Consider the following 24,612-nt stretch of genomic DNA (forward strand, 5'->3'; position numbering starts at 1 on the left):
AGCCAACTTCTATGAGCTCTTAGAAGAATCTTTTTAATTGATGGATGAAAGCTAACTCGAAGGAAGCTAATCTAATTGCAAAAAGAAATTGAAAGCCAAAAAGAAACGCAAACCCTAGCAAACCCTAATTCTACCAGCTAGTCCTACTGACGCAAAGGAGAGCATGCAAACTACTGAAAGAGATGCCATTACTTCTATGAAGGTAAAATACATGTGTCTAGACTACCTCTATCTGAAGAAAACATCTTTTTGTATTTTTGATTAAGTTGTTGGAATTATCATGCATGTGCTTTTAACTATTTTTGACTGTGCAGAGGTGGATCAAGGAGGAGAAATGCTTGGAAGAGGTCGGGAAGGTTCAGAGAGGGTCTAAGGAGTCCCTAACACCCTTCCAGAGAGTTTCACAGAGTTTGGCTATCAAGAAACCTCATTCGTGAGATTCTACAGGAATTCTGCAGGGGTTCTACAGGATGTTTAGGATTTCTACAGGATGTTCTGTAATTTTTCTACAAGATGTTCAGAAATGGGGTTTTGAAGCACGGATGGAGGAAAAAAGGTGGAGGAATGAGTATGGAGGTGAAATAAGGGTGTAGGGGAGTTCAAGACTTGGAGGATGGAGTTGAGGAGTGGCGTATATGCTGAGATCTGTTCAAGGAGGGATGAAACGATGTTGCACAAGAATATGAGAATCATGGAAAAGTAAGCGAATGAGGCAAATGTAAGGTAAGGGCTCTATGTGACGGGTGAAGCAGGTAGTTTGGATGGAGTATGGGCAGGTAAGGAAGGATAACAGGTACTCTGGAAGTGGTTTTTCAAACTAAGCAAACAAACACTTATAAAACCTATGACCTAGTTACTTCACTCTAATCTGACCTAACAGCAAAAGGAAATGAACAGAAGTTTATTTGCAAGGAAACCATGTGAAACAACTATGCAACTAAGCAATCATAAACCTAAACATGCATCCAAAACTGATATCAAGTTCTGCAAATGAGATTCGAACACTAATAATTGCATGGTGAAGCAAAGAATGTGTTTTTGTGGGCAGCAAGGTTACATTGGTCCCAACTCATGATTCCATTGAAGGGGAGGTGAGATCCAAAGTACTTGGTAGCCTTTTTCTGAATATATTCCCTGTGATTAACCTATCAAGTAAATCTGAACATGAAGAACCTTTTTAATCATCGAAAGCAACCTAAATAACAACACATTATTTAAATCTAAATAGCAGATTTTATTCTAAGAATGCAGCAAAAACACATAAAGATAAACAAAGGAGGTACTGGGCACTTGAGATGGGCCCAACCCCAAGAGCTACAGCCTCCTAAGAGAGATTTAGAGCTGGTGCAAAGCTGGATTCATCTTTATTGAGCAAGAAAAGAAGAGTTACATCAAAACTGTCCACAAGGAGAACTTGAAATTCAGCTGAAAGAAAAGCTAATCTACTGCCTCAAAATCGAAATACAAACTAGCTAACTTCTGCCTACAAAATGACTAACCATTGGCTAACTACTAGCTACAAATTGACTAACCACTAGCTAACCCAAATGAGGCCCTAAGCCTTCTTATTTATACAAATTGAGGACCCCAACAGTCCTCCTAAACTTTAGGGGCTCGACTGCCCAAAACTTGTAGTTAACAGCAGTCCTACTTGACTTGCTTGGCTACCCTTGTGCTAATTGATTTGGTAGCCCTTAAACTCCGAGCTGATGGTGGAGAATTCGAGGTAAGGGCCCATAAATGAAGGGAACACCTTCCTAAAAATACTCTCCACGAATTTGGCTGCCAAGTGCTCATTTCAACCATTGACTTTGTCTCCAAATTCACCAAAAAGGCTACACAAAGCACACATTAGACTTGTTGGCATAATGACTAACCCAATTCACTCTATTAGCATAAATATAATAAAAAACATGCAATAAAATAATGAGAATGGTGGATTAAGTTGAATTAGGAGGTTGAATGAGCCCAAATAATTATCCATTTTTGGGGCTCATCATCACCCCCCTACTGAAAGTGTTGCTCATCCTCTGAGAAACCAATCTATCTCCTCATCTTTGATGGCCCTGGTGGCCTCCCTGTCATGCCAAGCTTCTGAAGTGATGCCCTCTTCTTAGTCATGAAACCATGCTTTTCTCTTTGCTTCTTCCCACTGCCTGTGCTTCTTTTTCTAGAGTATCTGCATGCCCTTTCTTGCCTTAAAATATAGTGGAAGCTCCCTCTTTCACTTCTCCTTCAGCTTGGGAGAGGTACTTAGGGCGGCCAGCACAGTTGCTGCCTCCCTAGCTAGGATTTCAGCCAATTTCTCCTTCTGCTTCCCTTTTTCAGGACTTCCTGTAGAAACAGTTCTCTGTCTTCCTGTAGAAACAGTCTGCTGGCTTCCTGTAGAACCAATTTTCTCTGGTTTGGCTTGCTTGGCTGGGGGTGCCTTCTCCTTGACCTGTGCTATGGTTGCCTTGGGTGTATCCCTACTTGTTTGGCCTTTTTCAGTCTTCTCTTCCCGGGTTTGCAACCACTTCTCCTTTGGCATTTGTGTCTTTATTTCACCCGCTTGCCTCAACAGCTTGTCCTTTTCTTTCTTTTCCTGTGGCTTCTCCTGTGATTTTTCCTGTCATGGTCTGCCCTAGGTTTTCTTAACCTTAGCTTTCTTCCCCTTTGTTTCCTTCTCTGCCTCGATGTGCTCCTTGTCCTCACTGTTGGATGAGGTGAATTCTTCGGCCAGAGTCTGGATGTCATCACCCTTGGACATATTGTGGAAAACCTCCCAAGAAATAGGGACAGTATAAGTATGGAGGGAATCTTCTACAAGGAGCTTGATAAGCCCATGATGGGCCAGCTGGTCTGGTGTTCCCTCCTTCAGTTTCGTGCTACACTCAACCAATGACTATAGGAGGAAGTATGGAATGCTCAATTTTTGTTTTGAGGGCAAATCCATCGTGTGCCTGAGCTCTGTTAACAAGCGGAAGTGATAACCATACACAATGCTAAATTGCCCCTCATAGGTAATATACTTCATAATTTGAAGGCTGACTTCACTCCAAAATGGTTGTAGGCTAGCTCTCCAGATCCCATTTTTATCCTCTGAATACTGCTCTTCTGGTAGGAAGAATTCCTTTTTGGCTTCTGCAGGGACCTAAGGAACTCCTCTGTGATTTCATCATCGTGACCTTGAATTTTATCACAGAAGGTCATCCACTTTGCACAGGTAAATAGGCCTACCACCTCAGGAGTTTCTCTCAACTTCTTGGAGTCCGAGGGTTCCTTTCTGATAAACCCTTCAGGCATGGTGAAAATACCCTATTTTTGGCTTGATCTCTGGTTAAGGTGGAAATTCGTATGTGGTTTTTCTCCTTGGTTCTTAGGACAGGGTTTCATCACTGTGTACCTCTCCTCTCACCAATTCTCAGGTTATAATACTGTTGTTGCCCCAAAACTCGACTGATCAACAAGAATTAAGCTCTCACAGACAGAGTGCAAAGCTAATTTTTACACCAACCATGTAACAGTCGCAAAACAGAGATTGGATATGTGCACAGGTGAGCATTACAGCGGTTTGTCATTTAAAATGGGGAGAGTTTTCTTGGCAGGAACCATGGAGGTGAATATGACGCAGCACCATTCAAAAGAAATTATGTGTATTATATCGGCAAACCACCGTTCTTGACCCACAGGCAGACTGGTTCCAATTTTCCCCACTTCAAACAAGCTAATTCACCACCTTTCGAAATATCATGCATGGGAATGGTGTTTTTGAGCCTACCTTTCTTCAAGCTCCAAACTTGATGAAGAAAAACTCAGGCTCCTCTGCTTCAGAAGGATATAACGTACTTCCTGTAGAAGACCCCTCCCATTTCCTGTAGAATGTTATTCTGCCTTTGAGTGAGCCCGATACACTAGAGAAATTCGAACCAGGCCGCAAAGCTCAGTGGAGGACGATAGGTTAACCAATTGTGGGAGCAGAGGACGCATACTTCAGCTAAGAATGTTGCAAGTGCAAATTAATCAGCGGATGGTGAGAGTCAGCCGAGCATTTTTAATTGTGGCGTGATTTGTGGTGAGGTGGCAGAGACATGCGTTGGCCCATGCAAACTGTTGGTCCCCTGCAGTGCTTAACTATTTTTTCTCTGCCTGTAATTTCGTCCATCAATCACGCTGAAGTTTAACTGTCCATCACTACCTGTTTTCTAATTCCCTCTTGAGATGGCTGAGCGCACGTGTCTCATTCACCCACCGAGCGCTATTGAACTGGATGACAGTGGTCAGTTAGCTGGCCACTGATTTTTTTAATCCCGACCATCTCATTTCTCATGTAATTTCTAAATTACATTCATGCAATCAGAGGAATGAGTTTCAGTCACGTACCTGGAAGTCCAATGGCTGCTGTGAGGTGCTGTGGCTTGTCATTTGCTGCATGCACTGGTTTTTGCGGTTGCATGTGGCTTGGCTGCTGATTTTTTTTTGTTGTTTTCCTTGTGCAGGTGTCCTCTGACCAGATCTAAGCTACAAGCATTTGTTTCCACGTTCAAATCTGCAACTTCAAGCTGCTGCTGCTGAATTTCACAGGACCAGAACTTGTTTTCTCCATTGCTCCCAAACGGTAAACCAGATTGATCTGAAACTTTCTAAGCACATTCCTATCATCATTATGCACCTCCCATAGCAAAATCGCGATCAATGGATGCACAGATTTCGAGAAAAATGGAAAATGGCTGAAGATTTCAGAGATCAATTTCTCGGAAACCGTGCATCGGAATCGGCTGAAACTGCTTGGGTAGGTTACTATCACCCATATGCATATCCCCATGAAACAGGTTTTGAAACAGATGCACGGATATGGAGAAAATGCAAAAATGGTTGATGGTGATGGAGGCTGATTTCTTGGAAACCGTGCACCGGAATGGCCTGAAACTGCTCGAGCATGTTGCCATCATCCCTATACAATTCTCTGTAAAACGGTTTTTCAAATGGATGCATGGTTTTCAAGTTATGGCAAAAACAAATTTTGTTCTATGTATTTTCTCTTCAAAGCATTTTGCAAGTTTTTGCATGGAAAGAAAAACTGAGCTTGGGCTGTGATGCAGGTATGGAGATGATGGAGGAGGAGCTTGAAAAGTGCAGGAGGACTTCTGAACCCTTGAGGAGGCTACCATATTCGCCAAACCACCTTTTTGAAATCCATTTCTAGCTTCCTACAATTTCTACAGGAACTTCCTGTAGAAGCACAATGAGTTGGAAAAGATGATGGAAAAGGGTGAGGAATGGGAACATGGATGCTTGTAGGCATAACCAATGGATTCCGAGCTTTAGATCCCCTTCCAAAATCGAATCTGGCTCGCTTGAAGGTTCTACAGGAAACATCCTGTAGAAATATAGAACTTCCTCTAGAAGGCACAAAAACTCCTTTGACCTTGTTTTGAGTGATCCTCCTGACCTGAAATGTCCTTCTTGCAACCTGCAATTAGCCAATGGAAATTAGTTTTATTTTTTTTTTCTTTTCCTCTTTTTTTTTTGAAAACAACTAGGGCGCCTCATGGAGGTTTTCACCCTAATTGCCTGCCCTGGGCGCCTCCAAGGGAGGTTTTCACCCAGGGATCTTATTCCTTTTTCTCTTTTTTCCCAACCCATTGACTGCCTCATGGAGGTTTTCAATCAATGAGCCAATCTAAGGCACCTCCAAGGAGGTTTTCACCTTAGATTTTTATTTTTCTTCTTATTTTCATTTTTTCTTTTTTTTTCCCTTTTTTTTTCTACCCTACCCTACTTGAAAAACAAAATCATTTTCAAGTATAAGAATACTTCCAATGGAGCCATGTGCACATCGAGATTAGAGATAAAATGATGTGACGGCTTGAAATGCATGCTTTGACAGCTATCCAGATCTCAGAGACCAAATGATCTGACTTTGAAGGGATCAAACATAGCTTAGGAAGAGAGTACTGCTGCGACTTAGTGACCGTCTGAAACCATATCTCAATATAGCTCTGATATCCTCGGTCCTTTTGCTGATCTGGATCATTCTTCGCGTCACCTTCTATCATGACCTTCTCATCTTCCTCTTTTTGCTGATCTTTCTCTTGAGTACATGGAGGATTTGATGGTAACCATGAGGGAACTCTCTCGATCTCTGATTCAGATCTCTTCTCTTCATCAAGTGCAACCCATGGTGCTTTGATCTCCTCTTTTGAATCTTCTTTTGCCTTTGGTCCTTCAATGTTGTCAATATAATCTCTATTTTGCAACACTCTTCCTGAGCTATGTTGAAGATCATTGAGCTCAAGAGGAGTCATTTGGACATGTTGTGTCCCAGCATTGCAATTGTGTTGATCTGCTCCAATGGATAGGTTTGGAAATGGTGGTATGGGTAGCTGAGTGGGGGCGTAGATTTGAGATGGATGTGGATGGGGTTGTGATTGGGTAGGCATTTGGGGTTGCCTTGGTGAAGCAGGAGGCGATGGTTGCGGTTGAGCAGGTGGTGGAGGAAAAGAAGTGGGAGGAGCGTTGTACTGGGGCCTCCACCCCGGATGAGGTGCATTCCACTGAGGTTGTGGCTGAGCATAAGAGTGAAATGAATGAGCAGCTGGTTGGGCATAATATGGATCTGTGAAGGAACAAGGAGGAGGTGTGAACCAGGAAGGGTGAGCAGGGGGACCCCAAGAAGGCATGAAAGTGGCTTGATAGGGGTCATAATAGGTCTCGGGTGTCCCTTGCAGTTCCTGCTGGTAAGATCTAGGTCCATGCGGCCTCCTTTGGTTCATATAATAGAGTGATTTAGTGGCTCCTTTGGCTCTCTGATATGCAGCTTTGATTCTGGGTAAGGAAGGGCACTGATATGTAGGATGGTATTCTTCACAGATGAAACACACTTCTAGGGAGTGCATTGGACATTCGTTCCTAGGATGCTTTCTAGTGCACCTGGGACAAAAGATGACCAAAGCCCTCTTGGCTTCCTCTTTCTTCTTTTGGATCCATAGGGTATCCAATTGCATGACAAGAAACTGCCTCATATCACTCTTGAAATCTTCTATCTGATCTTCAAATTCGTCTTTGGACAAGGGATTGCTCCCAACATTTCTGCTTGTAGCCATTTGCTCCAGAGGAATGGTTTCTTCTTCTTCTTCCCTTGAGGTTCTTCAAATATGTCTTGCTGTCCACCTAAGGGTTCTTTAATCACAGCCATCGAAGAAGAGAGAAGGTTGACTGTGTGAAGCAGTGGGGGTGTTGTGCAATCATTTTTCTAACTTATCTCTACTCCTACAAGGCATGAAAAGAAATCTTTTTGGTTGATTTTTGTATTTTTCTTCTTGTACCTGCAAAACTAAAATAGGTTGAACTGCAACTAACTATCTTGCTGAAACAAAAATGTGGAATTGAAATGAAAGCATGAAAGGACTAATCTATTTTGCTCAAATAAAATTGCAGGAATGAAATGCTAGTCTATGCTTGCGGAATTGAAATTCTAATCTACTCTTGCAGAAATGAAATTGCAGAATTGAAATGCTAATCTATGAAAGCGGGAAATTCTAATCTACTTTTGCAAAAAGGAAATTGCATAATGGAAATGAAATAAACTACTCAGCAGAAGGTTGTAGTGGAAAATAGAAGAAAAGCAACAATCACCAATACTCTGACGCTTCCCCGGCAACAACGCCAAAAAGATGGTGGGCTCCAGTATTGTAGCAATAATGCTACAACTCCTGGAACTCCCTTCTTTAATTTTATCAACCCAGTAGTTCATAACAAACTTGGAAGCGACGGTGCTGTATGCACAAGTACTAGCTCTTGCCGCAGCTGTCACTTGGTCAGCTGGCACAAGTCCGCTAGGAGCTTAAGCCAACTTCTATGAGCTCTTAGAAGAATCTTTTTAATTGATGGATGAAAGCTAACTCGAAGGAAGCTAATCTAATTGCAAAAAGAAATTGAAAGCCAAAAAGAAACGCAAACCCTAGCAAACCCTAATTCTACCAGCTAGTCCTACTGACGCAAAGGAGAGCATGAAAACTACTGAAAGAGATGCCATTACTTCTATGAAGGTAAAATACATGTGTCTAGACTACCTCTATCTGAAGAAAACATCTTTTTGTATTTTTGATTAAGTTGTTGGAATTATCATGCATGTGCTTTTAACTATTTTTGACTGTGCAGAGGTGGATCAAGGAGGAGAAATGCTTGGAAGAGGTTGGGAAGGTTCAGAGAGGGTCTAAGGAGTTCCTAACACCCTTCCAGAGAGTTTCATAGAGTTTGGCTATCAAGAAACCTCATTCGTGAGCTTCTACAGGAAGTCTGCAGGGGTTCTACAGGATGTTTAGGATTTCTACAGGATGTTCTGTAATTTTTCTACAGGATGTTCAGAAATGGGATTTTGAACCACGGATGGAGGAAAAAAGGTGGAGGAATGAGTATGGAGGTGAAATAAGGGTGTAGGGGAGTTCAAGACTTGGAGGATGGAGTTGAGGAGTGGCGTAGATGCTGAGATCTATTCAAGGAGGGATGAAACGATGTTGCACAAGAATATGAGAATCATGGCAAAGTAAGCGAATGAGGAAAATGTAAGGTAAGGGCTCTAAGTGACGGGTGAAGCAGGTAGTTTGGATGGAGTATGGGCAGGTAAGGAAGGATAACAGGTACTCTGGAAGTGGTTTTTCAAACTAAGCAAACAAACACTTATAAAACCTATGACCTAGTTACTTCACTCTAATCTGACCTAACAGCAAAAGGAAATGAACAGAAGTTTATTTGTAAGGAAACCATGTGAAACAACTATGCAACTAAGCAATCATAAACCTAAACATGCATCCAAAACTGATATCAAGTTCTGCAAATGAGATTCGAACACTAATAATTGCATGGTGGAGCAAAGAATGTGTTTTTGTGGGCAGCAAGGTTACATTGGTCCCAGCTCATGATTCCACTGAAGGGGAGGTGAGATCCAAAGTACTTGGTAGCCTTTTTCTAAATATATTCCCTGTGATTAACCTATCAAGTAAATTTGAACATGAAGAACCTTTTTAATCATCGAAAGCAACCTAAATAACAACACAATATTTAAATCTAAATAGCAGATTTTATTCTAAGAATGCAGCAAAAACACATAAAGATAAACAAAGGAGGTACTGGGCACTTGAGATGGGCCCAACCCCAAGAGCTACAGCCTCCTAAGAGAGATTTAGAGCTGGTGCAAAGCTGGATTCATCTTTATTGAGTAAGAAAAGAAGAGTTACATCAAAACTGTCCACAAGGAGAACTTGAAATTCAGCTGAAAGAAAAGCTAATCTACTGCCTCAAAATCGAAATACAAACTAGCTAACTTCTGCCTACAAAATGACTAACCATTGGCTAACTACTAGCTACAAATTGACTAACCACTAGCTAACCCAAATGAGGCCCTAAGCCTTCTTATTTATACAAATTGAGGTCCCCAACAGTCCTCCTAAACTTTAGGGGCTCGGCTGCCCAAAACTTGTAGTTAACAGCAGTCCTACTTGACTTGCTTGGCTGCCCTTGTGCTAATTGATTTGGTGGCCCTTGAACTCCGAGCTGATGGTGGAGAATTCGAGGTAAGGGCCCATAAATGAAGGGAACACCTTCCTAAAAATACTCTCCGCGAATTTGGCTGCCAAGTGCTCATTTCAACCATTGACTTTGTCTCCAAATTCACCAAAAAGGCTGCACAAAGCACACATTATACTTGTTGGCATAATGACTAACCCAATTCACTCTATTAGCATAAATATAATAAAAAACATGCAATAAACTAATGAGAATGGTGGATTAAGTCGAATTAGGAGGTTGAATGAGCCCAAATAATTATCCATTTTTGGGGCTCATCATAGTGCCTCACCATCGGATCCCTTTGAGGAACCCTTCTTGGATTTCTTCTGTGAACAATTCATAGCATAATGGCCCACTTCATGACAATGAAAGCATCGCACTTTCGATTTGTCAATCTTCTTCCAACCATGGGAAGAACCAGATTTGGGATGGGACGCCTTCCCTTTCCCTTTCCCCGCCTTACTCGCTAAGGCTAGATTTTCCTCATCATCTTGCTTCAATGAGGATCCATCTCTAGTGCTTCTTCATATTTCCTCCTGCATCAGATCCAACCAAATTTGTTCCTAATCTGGCAGTTTTTCTATTCCATTAACCGAGTCTTGGTAGCTATGCCAGCTCTTAGGAAGACCTATGAGTGCAAGACTCACCATGTCATCATCAGCGGTCATGATCCTCACACTTCCAAGCTCATCCCTACAAGTGGTGAGCTTGTTTATATATGTAGAGATCATGTCACCCTTTTCACACTTGATCTTACAAAGCCTGTCTTTCAGTGCCAGCTTCCTCTGATCACTTCTATTCTGATATAGATCTTTCAATGTTTTTCACATCAAAAATGGTGTCTCCTTCCCATGGAGGCTTGAGACAATGTGGTCTCGAACTCCCTCTATGAGGATTCTCCTTGCTCTAGCCACACATTTCTTCCATTCCGCCAATTGAGTAGCATCAGTCAGCTTGGGGACTTCTTGATCACTAAAGTCCTTTAGACCGTTATCCTCTAATACTACTTCCATGCGATCCTTCCAGACTATATAATTCGAGCTGCCATCAAGGGCATACTCGAGTCTTAAACCGCTGAATGCCATTGGTGAAATTATGATGTGATAAGAACTCAATTTCCATATTTAGGAACCACAAGCTTCAAACTTCTCCTTCTTGTATACTATTCTTTTCCTTGATCACTTTTGCTCTGATACCATGTAGAAATTCCCACTATAGATCAATAGAGTATGCAATAGACTAAAGCAAAATACAGGATCTACTTCTACAACACTTTGCGAAAGCTTAATCGAATTGAGAAAGATCAATGAGAACACATATAACTGGGAATGAGAAATCAATCACATATAACACAGAAGAAATAACCCGAGGGAAGCCTCAGCCTAAAACCTAAATCTCTGTATTATCATACAAGTGGAAATCTTGTTCAAGTTACAAAAAGAATCAGCTTTCAAGCTATCTTGCTCTCTCTACAATCAAACAATACAACTCATAGACTAAATAGACATTATTTATGTCCTCCTCAAGCCCTCCAAGTCTCCTATTTCCTTGTACAGGTTTTCTTGGGGTCTAGTGAAACCACATGTCTAAATTGGCCTCATCACACTCACAAAACCTAAAGAAGTAACTACGCAATCCTCAAGGAAAGAATTCCTTCTGCATGCAAGATATATTCACAATGGAATATTCCTGCAATTGATAGTACATTGTCCCTCCATCTGATTTCAACTGGGTCTCTGTCTGAACTAACATGCATGAGTTATTTATGAGATAATATTCAGTTATTTGAAGTACAACAGTTACATGCATGCATGCATTAACTAACTGAACTCACAATTAATTCAATAAATTGTTTGAGTTAATCTAACTAGACTTGACTCAGTTAAATGAGCCAAATAATTACAACTCATCCTTATCTCTTTAACCGATGGATAAATTCCTCAATTAATGGAGAAACTATTGCATGTCCCCACATAGACTTCATGTTTGATTTTCTACAACTAATTAACTCATGGTGAAATAATTAATTATTTTACAAACCACTGCTAAGATCAAATTCGAATTTTACTTCTCTATTTTAGTTCAGGGACTAACTAAAATATGAAGGTATCCCGAAATGCTATTTATAGCAATACTAAATTTAGCACTTCTATATTTAGCATTTCTTGTTGCTATTTTCAACACTAAAATCCCAAAATCTTAAACGAATCTTCACCTCCCTCTTGACTATTTGATTTTAAAATTATTCTTAACCATTGGATTCTAAAAGAATATAAATTATTCTTGAGAGTCAGATTCTATAATATTCTTTAAATCTGCCATCGACATAAACTAGTGAATGAAAGAAAAAGTGTTGTGAAGGTGGACACTGGACAAAGATTCGATAAAAAATTAGGTTTAGCATGAGGTCCTGTAAGTACAGCCCAACTTGGTTGGTTGACCCGTTTGATGAGGGAAAATTTGTGTGGAGAGTGAAATTTCTAAGGCTTCCTAAATATCAATATGCCTTCGTGTTAGGTTCATGCTATATCTCGGTGTTACCATTCGAAGCCAACAATATGTGGTGGCCTACACAGGTATTTAGGTATGAGATTGTTTCTATTATTACTTATTTATAATTTATTTTTATAATAATTAGGTGGTGTATTTGAAAATTATTTTACTTAACCTAGATGATTATTATATATGAGACATTTTTGTTTATTGGAATTCAATGGGGATTGGTTGATAGACTTAGTTTACACAGTTGCACATATTTTTGTCCACATTCAAATATGTAATTCTAAAAAAGAATAGCTTATTCATGCATTTATTGAATTTTCTTTATAAATATATGAGATATTTTTGTTAAGTTTACACAATTGTATATACCTTTTTTTCCATCTAATTCTGAAAAAAAATAGCTTATTCATGCAGGGGGACTATCTGGAAGTTCAAACCTTACCTCAAGATTATCTCCAGCCAAATTCTCAAATATCTGTTGAAGATAATGGTGTAGATCATGTTCAACATTTATTCTTCTTCGATGCTGACTCCGTATGTCTCTCCATCTGGTCCTTTGTGTCCATAACCAAGTTTCTTCATCTGTATTCTCTGCTAAGCTATTTTGATCTCTACCTTCATCCCTGTCTTCATCCTCTTCATCTTCTTCATCCGAATCTTCTTCATTCACATGTTCATCCATGGAGTCCCATTCATATGGACCTACACGAATAGTAAAGCTTCTAGATTCACTATCTTCTTCATCTCTTCATCCTGAATCATCTTCAAGTGTAACCACATTCTGTGGATCGAGCTGTGTGGCAATTTCTTGACCATTCTCTGCTATGGAATTTTCTACATCAGCATGAACAATCTCTGTATTGTCAAGTGGATTATGAACAAGCAATTGCTGGAGAAACTGTGTATTTACAGGTATAACCATATTCTGTGGATTGTCTTGTGAGGAAATTTCATGAACAGTCTCTGAAAAGGGATTTTCTACATCGCCTTGATCAGTCTCTGTATTATCAAGTGGATAATGAACAAGCAACTACTGAAGAAACTATGAATATACAGGTATACCTGTATTCTGTGGATCATCTTGTGAAGCAATTTCATGACCAGTCTCTGCTATGGAATTCTCTGCATCACCATGATCAGTCTCTGTGGTGTCAAGTGGATTCTCAAGTACTAACTGCTAAACTAACTATGAAGATTCATAGTTTCTTCCCTCAACACCGTTTTCTTCTGTTTCTCCTCCTTCCCCTGCCTTGAACTTGATGCACATCAGTAAAAGACTGTGCAGTTGCAACTACTTCAATGAAGCCACTTCCACACTGAACACACAACAGTTCCATGCCAATTTTCGAATTATCTTGTTGATCCTTTGCCACCAATTGGGAAATAACTTTGTTTCACATATAGCACCAGTAACATGTATTGTCATTCTTTGGAAATGCAATAGAGAGGGGCCTTAAAGTTGAAGAGTGTGATTCAGACTGATTCATTACAAAATCCTATCAAGACATATCATTAGAGACCTCACCATAACTTAGCTCTTAGCTCTACTAATTTATATGCAGGAATTCACTAAAAAATTAGAATCATATCAGAAAATTAATTTACTTAAGTTTATATATTAATGTTCACTCATGGACAAAAATAGGAAATGGGACTTAAATGAAGGTGCATTAATAAAATATGTAATGGGAGTGCCTAGTGCATTTCTGACAAATATAAAAGAATAAGCCATGATCAGAAAATTCAAAAAAAAATAATAATTTAAGGTTTTGGAAGTCTGAATATATATATATATATATATATATATATAGATATATATCTATATATATATATATATATATATATATATATATATATATATATATATATATATATATATATATATATATATATATATATCACCAACCCTCCAGGTCGATGAATAAAATGAAAAATTAGCCTCTATAGCTAAAGATTATAACTGTAAATACGAGACAATACATCAAGGGTTTCATATTTGGTAGAACAAAAATTGGATATAATTGAGGAAGGTTTCCTACATGTACACCATTTCCTCGGTAAAACTTTAAGTCTGGTGTTCATTCCCTCTAGTTTTAGATCATTATCCAGGATTATGATAATTAGTTGCACGAGGAGACAAAGGAGTCCACAACCTATTCGCAAGAAGTTGTTGTTCGTATTGCCATCCTTAACCTAGAGAGTAATACAATACCCTAAATTAAAAGCTACAAATTCCATAGTTAATAGAGGTAGTATAAATTGGTGCTCTTGTTCACCATCAGCTTCATCATTTCCTACACCACCTTTGCCATTTCCATTGCCATCGTCATCACCATCACTACCCTTACCACCTTCTATTAGCCTACTTGTGCTCTCTCTAATCCTTTCCACAAGGCCATTCAACATAGTCTTGGCCCATGGACTATACAAAGCTTGGTTTCAAACTTTAACTTCATGCTTCTCTTTCTAAAGGATCTCCTAGAAAGGGGCAATTGTCATCCCAAAAGCAAACAATACAAGATGAATATGCTAATAATTTCCCAAGGCCTAACCCTAGCCTTGCAATATTCACATTAGGACTCAATCCATGGTTAATCTCATCCCAATTGGATTGGTATAAAAAAGGTTGCAGTGCCATACTAGAGAAACTAGGGTTTGCAAAATGGGTATGGACATTTCTGCACCGCCAGTAAATGCTTCCACTGCTATCTTGAGCCATTGTTGTCACTAGCTTATCCTCAAGTCGATTCAGATATTCTATCTCATGGTGTGATATTTAGATTGTGTAGAATTTGACTGCACCAGACATGTATGTATTCTATTTTGTTGCCATATATATGTACATATTCCAATGCATGTCTAGAAATTATGTGATAACTCTTCGAATATAGAGTAATATTATTGCAATTCCCCCTTTCCTTTGCCTTCAGTTTTTTATATTTTTGGTGCTCAAAGAAAATTGGAGTAGAGAAGACTGCATAAAAACATGGCCTTGGGATTGCAAATTGTCATGAATTAATATTTACTATCCCACACAGCTAACGCTATGACTCCCTTCAACTTGACTATGGAGAATGATCATTCTCACCTCCTTACACCTATTCCAGAATAAGATAAAACAAAAATTCAAAAGTAGTAGTGTATAATAATGGTGCTAGAGCCAATGGATATTTACATAATGCATGCTTGAATTCTCGGATCTGCAGATAAACTAGCTCCAGGGAAAATACATAGAATTGTTTTATGCAAGATCATTCCACCAAGACACACTCCACCGCCTAATCTCACTTCTTTGATACGATGTTGAAAAACCTTTTTTGATCTACAGATAATTGCTTGTGATAATAGTTACCGTTAGTTTAGCTTATTCAATTTTCATTAAGTAATTATACATCAGAAATTTAACCAATACTATTATATCTATAGTCTAAGAGATTTTACTTGAAACATAGGAACAAGTATAATATAGGACAAAAGACAAATTTGGCTATAGTTGCTATAACTAGAGCTTTCACAACTGAGATAACATAGGTACAACTCCTTTTCTTCCTGCTTTGTCCTAGTGATTTGGATTTTCTAGCCAAATTTGGGAATTTTGACTTGTACATTTCTTACTCAAATTTATACATAAACACTATCTTATGTGGTGGTTTATTTTTTTTTGGAAATCTGCTCAACACAGCTTCTTCTCGGATGTAAACTAGCACATTTGGGATATCAAAGGGACTTTGGCAAACTCTTACAAAGGGTTCTTGGAAAGAGGCATTCGATGGACTTGGTGTTTCTTTACTCTTGATATCGAATCCTGCTATATAGGTACTATTAACACCACACTGTCTATTAATTTTATGAGTTAAAACTTTCCATTCTGCATTTGTATATCCTTTATATGTTCTTTTTTACATGTTTAGATCTGACTGATATGTTCTTTGTCTACTAATTGTTTGTTTTATTTCTTACTTGGTATGGAAAAATGCATAATTGAAACTAAACTATGAAAAATATATAAATCCATAAAAAACCCTTTAACTACATTTCATCATGATCAAAGCCTATGGCTTTGTTAAAATAGGCCTGCAACTTTAAGAATAGAAAAGTGAGATACTCACTGTAGGTTGAACATGGCTTCAATAATTATATAGCATCAAATCAACACCTTTGAGTAAATACAGATGCAAGTTAACAAAATACTAATATTTTGTTGTACATTAACTCAATTTCCTTTCAATCTTAGGTTTTGAAACAATTTATTTTCCCATTGAGATGAATTTTCTTAAAACCATACGGTAAATTTTGTCTTATCTATGGCAAATATTTACAATTTGTTTGACTTAACTCCATGTCTTCCCACGCTAGTCACTCTTCTAAGGATTCAATTTATCAATATGGTAATTTTTTTTTATTAGTTGGTTCATGTCCACTACTTTCTAAGTTGACTGATCCAAAATCCTCCTTTCTACTATGACCTTCCTTATTTCATATGATGCTCCTTTTCACTAGCTTAAGGAGCTATTTTATGACCGCATTAAGGTCATTATTGATATTATCTCTGTGGTTCTGGATTAGGTCTTCTGAAGCATACTCCTCCAGCCCTTGAATTATGTAAATAATGCGACCTTTTTATTCTTACAAGGGCTCTATTATTTGTAGTAGTCCTAGCTCGTTTTGAAGTTTCCATGTCATCCTCAACAAACACCTGAATACTATCATATAAGTTCAATGACTTTCTGTTGTATTTCAACTTCCTGGGCAAGTGATTCAAGGCTTGCAGTCAAGATGTCAGAATATCTTCTAGCTGTGGCCAAAATACAGGAAGAAGTCCCATATGAAACAAGTCACAACCCACATATAAGATTGCCCTTAACCATGGAGAAGCACTACTTCCAAACTCAAATCTGTTATGACAAACCCCTAACCAAAACTATCCCAACAATAACCATAATTTATCCTCCTTAATCTTCACTGCGACAAAGATATATTTTTCTTTTGATTGATGTGTCCCAAATGAGAGAGAATTCTCCTCTATATATACAATTCAGTGGAGTTGAGGGGACGTGACTTTTGATCTTCTTAAGCCAACATATAGTTGAGGCCGACCTAAATAATTTACATGAGAGAAACATAAATTCAAAATTCCACTTCTACTTATCCAAATTTGATGATATTTCGATCGATTTTTGTCCTCTCGAAAAGAGGAATTCAATGCCACAATTATATTCCCCAAAGGAGTTGTTCAAAGTGGAATTTGGTCCTAGTTTCCATTTTTAACAAAAATAACCATCAATATTTTTTTCTAGCATTTTGGGCTGAATTCACAATAGTATGCTAAAAAGTGTCATTTCAATGTCTAGAAATTAGGATATATAAATGTGAGATATATACTCTACATCTTTGGGTTATCTCCTTTTCAAATCTGAGTTTTTAGGCTACATGTTAATTGCTTGAACTTTGAACTTTGAAGAAATTCCTGAATGGACTTCGTAAATACTCAAACGAATGGACTTCGTAAGGCAGTGGTACCATAAATTATGTTATTTCAAAGATTTGACTTCCATATTTTCACAAAATACAATGTCCTCAATAAATACTTATATGTATAGATACTTATGTTTAGGATTATATGTGTTGGAGTGGTTCCTTTATGTTTTACTATAATCTTGATGTTGACAAGCTTTAGCTGACTTTTTTCATCAATTGCTCATAGAATATGCAAAAGGAAATGATTGTCAAAATGTGGCAAAACTTACATTTCTCCTTATTTCTTTTTTTATTGTTCATGACAGGATAATCATGTTGTAGGAATGAGTTATCCTATAGTCTGTTTCAATTTGTGGATTTTTTTTTCCTCCCATTTTTTTACAAGGATGTAGATTTCATTTTCATGTTGATGGTTTTTGCATGTATCTTATCTAGCCCCAAATGTTGGTAATGGAGTGGATCTTGAGAAGTAGTCGTGGACACAGACTCTATTAGAGGTTAATGTTACAATACCACTTCCACCTGGTATCAGAAAAAGTTTAATGGTCTGTGACATAAAGAAGAGTTATTTAACAGTGCAGTTGAAAGGGCAACCTCATGTATTAGTTGTAAGTCATTTATTTTCATTTCTTAGCTGTCAGTAATCTATTTGATTTTGAGCTTTATAACATCAATTATTTCACTAATCCAATATGCATGACCTGTATTTCTCACCTGATGTTAGTTACTTGACATGGTTGATATAACATTCAATTCTAGGCCAATTTTATTTTAATTCAGAGATTTTATTGATTAAAAGGATGTTCATATTTTGATTGGTTTACTTGGAGCTTGATTTAAAAAAGTTTTGTAAATTCCACATGGATGTTATTTTTTCAGGGCGAGCTCTTTGCACAAGTAAGGTCAGATGATTCCTAGAACATAGGTATACAACAAGTGCATCTTTGGCTTTTGTTATGTGTCTATTATTCTTTATCTCATTAATGGGTGGTTATTGATTTATGTAAAATAGAGGATGGGAAGGTCCTACAAATTCTCTTGACAAAAAAAAAATCAAATGGAGTGGTAGAATTATGTTTTAAAGGGTGAGACAGAAATCAACACTTGAAAGGTAGAACTTGAGAATAACTAGCTATCTGATCTGGATCTAGAGACACAACAGACCGTGGAAAATAAATTGATGGTATTGATGACTCTTCCCTGCAAATAAGCTCTAGCTATTGGACCACTGCCCAAATTTAAGTTATCTGCAATGACAATAGTGACTCTAGCTTTATTTGTATGAAAGCGACTTTGGCCATTGTCCTCTTCATTTCCTACGAATGATTTTGACTTTCAAAGTCCAACTACTTTTTTCTTAAACTAATTAAACCTTTGATGACAAACATATAGTTTTCAAAGATCTTTTCTAAATCTATTTTCTTGAGAAAATGTGTCTTTTTACTTTAGGTACTGTAGATTTCTACTGCGTGACATATGCTATGATATAATTGCCTAGATAAATAGACAGGAGTGTTGTACAACATAGTCTTTTTTGAATATAAAGAAACAAAATTTCCAAATACAAATTTTATTAATTAAGAACATCTTTTAGACTTCTTAGCTAAGTTATGATTATATTTTGGTAAGGGATTTTATGTACGATGATATTGTGTTGTCTCTTTGGTTTCTATCAGGTAACAATGGTTAATAAGGAATGTGTTCTTGAGTAGTAGACACACATCTTATTATATTATCGACATGGATCTCCATGGATTTAAGGCATGGCAAAAAAAAGGCAGATGTCATTGGGATCTCCAAAGTCTGTGTTGGATGAATTTAATACCAGTGATGATTTTGATTCCTTGTCAAATAAAGAATGTCACAAATCAAATTCAAATAAATAGAAGCAGCTCAACAATGAAGGTGAAATTCCAAATTGCTTTACGTCCAAGTCAAGTTCCTTTATTTGTTGGTTGTTGTCGTGTTTTGAGTGCAGACTTCTGAAATTCTAAATTGCATGTTGGTTTATGTAAAGGGGAAATATGATGAATTTAATACTAGTGATGATTTTGATTCCTTGTCAGATAAAGAACGTCACAAGTCAAATTCAAATAAATAGAAGCAACTCAATAATGAAGGTGAAATTCCAAATTGCTTTATGTCCAAGTCAATTTCTTTTATTTGTTGGTTGTTGTCATGTTTTGAATGCGGATTTCTGAAATTCCAAATTGTGTGTTGGCTTATGTAAAGGGGATATATATATATATATATAATTTTTTTATCATATGTCATTCATGGTTTCTGGAGATCCGTGTTACATTTGCACAGAATTTTAGATATCATTCAGATATTTAAGCAACAAACAACAACAACAATGAGATTTTTCTTTCACTCAACCTATAACATATTGCATCTATCTTCATCAATGTTCTTCTTCTGTATGCTATCCACTTATGACATTTCCTTTGCAATATTTCGTGCATTTAGCACATATTTTATTAAATTTTGAATTAAATAGTGGATCTAGAGTTTCAAAATAACCAAAAAACTCAATTCTAGTGATGTCTTTATAATAAAAAATTTCAAATTTTAATGAAATATGTGTTATTTGCTAGTTATAGGTCATTTATAGATTATAAATGTCTTCAGAGTTTCACTTTTAATTGAGTACTCAACTGAACATATTGATTCTCTTATACATAATTATTTTTCCTTGCACCCACTTTTCATAACTTCCATAACCATTAGGTAGGTACTTGCAGCTTTGATATTGCTTTGCTTGTTTAGTAAACTATTGCCGAGATTTTAATTTCTTGAAAGTTGTAGAATTTACAATTTATGAAGTTTCAAGGTCTAATTTTTAAAATTCTAATTCTTTAAAGGGTGCTAGCTCAATGGAAGAGCACCTGATTTACAAGCAGGAGGTTGGTGGTTCGATTCCATCATGCCCTGACATCCATATGGAATGGCAACGATCAATTTTTAGTGAGAAAGGCTCTTTTGGCCATCACCAATGAGCTTTGGTGACATTTTTTGACCCTCACCAAAATATGAAATGGTGATGGTCAACGAACGCCACCATATATACGCATCAATAGTGATGACCCTCAAAGGTCTGTAACCATAAATTGTTGTTGTTGATATGAAATGGTGATGGTCAATGTCTATCATTATATTCATTATTCGTGATGGACCTTGAATGTCACCACAACACCTATACTTCTGGCAATGCAGCTTTTGGTGATGGTCAACGAACGTCGCCATATATATGCACCAATAGTGACGACCATGAAATATCCATCACAATAAATCATTGTTGTTCATATGAAATGGTGACGGTCACTATTTGTCATTATAATCAATATTCGTGATGGACCTTGAATGTCACCATAACACCTATACTTTTGGTGACGTTCAGTTTTTGGTGCCGAAGGCTATGGTCGGTCACCATTGCTCATATGAAATGGTGACGGTCTCTATCCGTTATTATAAATCATTATTGGTGATGGACTTTGAATGTCATTACAACACCTATACTTTTGGCTATGTTCAGGTTTTGGTGATGAAGGCTATGGTCCATCACCATTGCTCATATGAAATAGTGATGGTCATTATCCATCATTATAAATCATTATTGGTGACAAACTTTGAATGTCACTACAACACCAATACTTTTGGTGATGCCACCTTTGGTGATGTTCAGTTTTTGGTGATGAAGGCTCTTTCGACCATCACTAATGAGCTTATGGTGACATTTTTCGCCCCTCACCAATGTCCTTTTTTCTTGTAGTTCTTTTATTTCCTTTTTCTTTTTATTTTTTCTTCTTTTTTTTTCCATTATTTTTCCTCCTTTTTTAAACTTTTTTCTATTTTTTTATTGCATGCAAAATAAACTCAAAGTGCTTTGAGTTAAAAGGTTTTCCCCTCACCTACCCCTTCACACTCCTTATCTTCAATCATGACTAAATGATTACATCCCACTTTCTCAAGTCCTTTTCACTATTTTCTTGTCCTCTCCCCCATGCGTGGGTGTCTTGGTGGAAAAGGAAAGTTAACTGCTAGATAAGGTCAACGTTTCTCTGCTACTAATCTTGGCTATAAAAACCTTTTCCTTCATACACTTGCAATGTTTTTTAAGATAAAATAAGTTCTTAAGAATGTTTTAAAGGATTGCATACCTTAGCCTTACTCTTGATGTGTTTTTGCAAGTGATATTAAGGTTGTTGATATGAATGTTGAAATTTCCTTTGGTGTTTCTGAATCTGTTGCTAATGATATTGAAGTTGCATGTGATAATCTGCTAGAGTTCCTATTATTGATAGTCATGAATCTCGAGGTCTCCTCGCTCTTTTGGATGTTGTTGTTACTGCTTCACATCCTTGGCTAAAATGTTTCTACTAACCTTTATCACATGATGATTTCAGAGGTGTTGAATTTCTTTCTTTGTTGATGCATAGGTGTTCATAACATGATGTATTTTCTAATTGATGTAATATTTGTTGTGTGCAGACCTCTTTCTAGTGTTCAATCCATTGTTGTTGGAGTTGGTGGATGCCATCCCACATTCTAAACCTTTGTCTTCCAGTTACCATGAGAAATTTGTCTTAGTCAAATCCGACCTTCAACGAGTGTTGTGCTTGGCCATGGGTGTTTTTCACCTTACCCAGACTTTTCACAACTATGATACACCCTTCCAAAACTTCATCTCACCATTATTTTCCTCCAAAATCCCTCATCCAACTTCTGGTTGAAGTTCAGGACATCCTGTAGCAGTATAGGGAATCCTGTAGCAACATCCTCTAGCAAACCTATAACAGACTTGTTTTGCCCATATCTCCAAAATGCTATACTAGATTGACTTGAAATTTTTTAATCATGTTGTCATTATCCTTATGCACCTCCACATAAAACAATATTGGAAAATGGATGCACAAATATCGTGAAAAATAAAAAATTGTTGTAGGTGATGGGGGTCGATTTCTCGAAAAATGTGCACTAGAATTTGCTGAAATTTCCTAGGCATGTTACCATCATCCATATGAATCTCCCCATGAATCATCTTGGCAAATGGCTGCAAGAGAATTTAAAAATGTATGTAGGTGATGGAGGTCAATTTCTAGAAAATTGTGCACTGAAATTTGATGAAATTTCTTGGGCATGTTACTATCATCCATATGCATCTCCCCCTAAAAAAAAATTGGAAAATGGATAAACTCTTTTCAAGATATGCCAAAAACAATTGTCTACTCAGTGTATTTTTACTTCCTGTAGCAAACTAGAGCCTTCATGTAGCATTTTAGGACAAGAAGGAAAATGAGTGGTAAAATATTGGCAATGATGGGTGGATGGTGGAAATAGATGAGGGTGATGGATTGGAATGGCCTTGGTCCTTGTGTAACATCTGAGTAAAGGAGGATAAATTTCAAGCTTGACTTTCTTTAACTAGGACTTTGAGCAACTTTTCTTTTGGTGGTTAACTTGTTTTTGTTTCTTGTCGAGGTTGGAGAGTGCTTGCATTCATGAGAGAGAGATACACAGAGCAAATAATTTTTAGTATTATTTTCCTTTTTTTCTTCTAGGCCTACTAGCCACCTCAATGAGGTTTTCAACTAGTAGGTCTTCCTAGGCACCTCAGAGGAGGTTTTTACCTAGGATCTTTTCTTTTTCTATTTTTTCTTTTTCCCAATCCATTGACCACCTAATGGAGGTTTTCAATTAATGAACCAAACTCAGGTGCCTCAAGCAAGGTTTTCACCTGAGATTTTATTTTTTTCTCTTATTTTCCATTTTTTTTCTATACTACTCTACTTGAGAAACAAAATATCTTTCAAGTATAAGAATACTTCCAATGGAACCATGTGAATATCAAGATGACAGATAAACTGGTGTGTAGGCTTGAAATATATGCTTTGACATGTACCTAAATTTTAGAGACCAAATGATTTGATTGAGATGAGATCAGGAATTGTTAAAGAAGAGTGTGTAGCTGCAAATTATTGAATGTTTGCAACCATATTTCAATATAGTTTTGATTCCCTTGGCCCACTTGCTAATTTCGATCATCTTGGATGTCTTCTTCTTCCATGAAGTTCATATATGCTTCTTTTTGCAAATTATTCTCTTGAACACATGGAGGATTTGATGGTAAATTTGAGGGAACTTTCTCAATCTCTGATTTTGATGTCTGCTCTTCATCAAGTGCAGCCCATGATTCTTTGGTCTTCTCATTTGAATATTCTTTTTATGAATGTTATCCTTCAATGAAATCAAGAGAATCTCTTTTTTTTCAATGCTCTTCTTGAGCTAAGATGAATACCATTGAGATCAAGAGGAGATTTTTGGAAGTGTTGTACCTCAAAATTGTAAGTGGGATGCGTTATTTCCTTGTGTGAGTTTGGAAATGGTGGTATAGGTAGTTGAGTGGGAATGGATCTTTGAGATGGATGCGGTTGTGCTTGTGGTTATGGTGGAAGTGAATGGTAGGGATAGAATGGATTTGGGTATGGAGGATATTGAAGAAAATATTCAGGATATTGTTGATGCCTCCCATAAGTTCCTTGCCAACCTTGTTTCCAAGATTGGTTTTGGGGTTGAGATGGCCAATTTTGAAAAGGAAAGGGTGTATTACAATTACTTTGAGATGCATGAGCATAAGCTTGAAATTTGGAATTAGGCTCTTACATCATATCAGGTTGAATAGACTGCCATGGTCCTCTTGGAGCTACATAACATAGTTGCATTTTCAATTGACTTTATCTATTTTCCTCTTGGTAAACTTCCTTCAACCTTGGTAATGAGAGGAGATATTTAACATCACGTCATTCTTCATGGACAACACAAATAGAGGAGATATTTAACATCACGTCATTCTTCATGGACAACACAAATATCATCATACTCGTTTTTCACATTTTGTATTCTTAACATTTCTACTTGTTTAGTTATATTTCTATGGATCTATGTTTTAAAGTTATCAAGAAAATTTCAAAGTTTAGCTTGACTTACTAATATTGATGTTGATTGACTTACTCTTTCTCTTCCTCTTGATATGTGTTTTCATGTTTCATAAATTTCTTCAAATGATAATTGGTATACATCACC

At 37.3% G+C, this 24,612-nt stretch overlaps 1 pseudogene; it reads right to left on the reverse strand.

The window, feature by feature from the left end:
* Nucleotides 1-12,799: 12,799 nt before the first annotated feature.
* On the reverse strand, nucleotides 12,800-14,770 carry LOC149239184 (uncharacterized; annotated as a pseudogene).
* Between the last annotated feature and the right edge of the window lie 9,842 nt (nucleotides 14,771-24,612).

This window comes from Pinus tabuliformis, chromosome 8 (assembly GCF_031772625.1).
Source record: "Pinus tabuliformis cultivar Carrire ecotype Pingquan chromosome 8, CPIR1, whole genome shotgun sequence".
NCBI lineage: Eukaryota > Viridiplantae > Streptophyta > Pinopsida > Pinales > Pinaceae > Pinus > Pinus tabuliformis.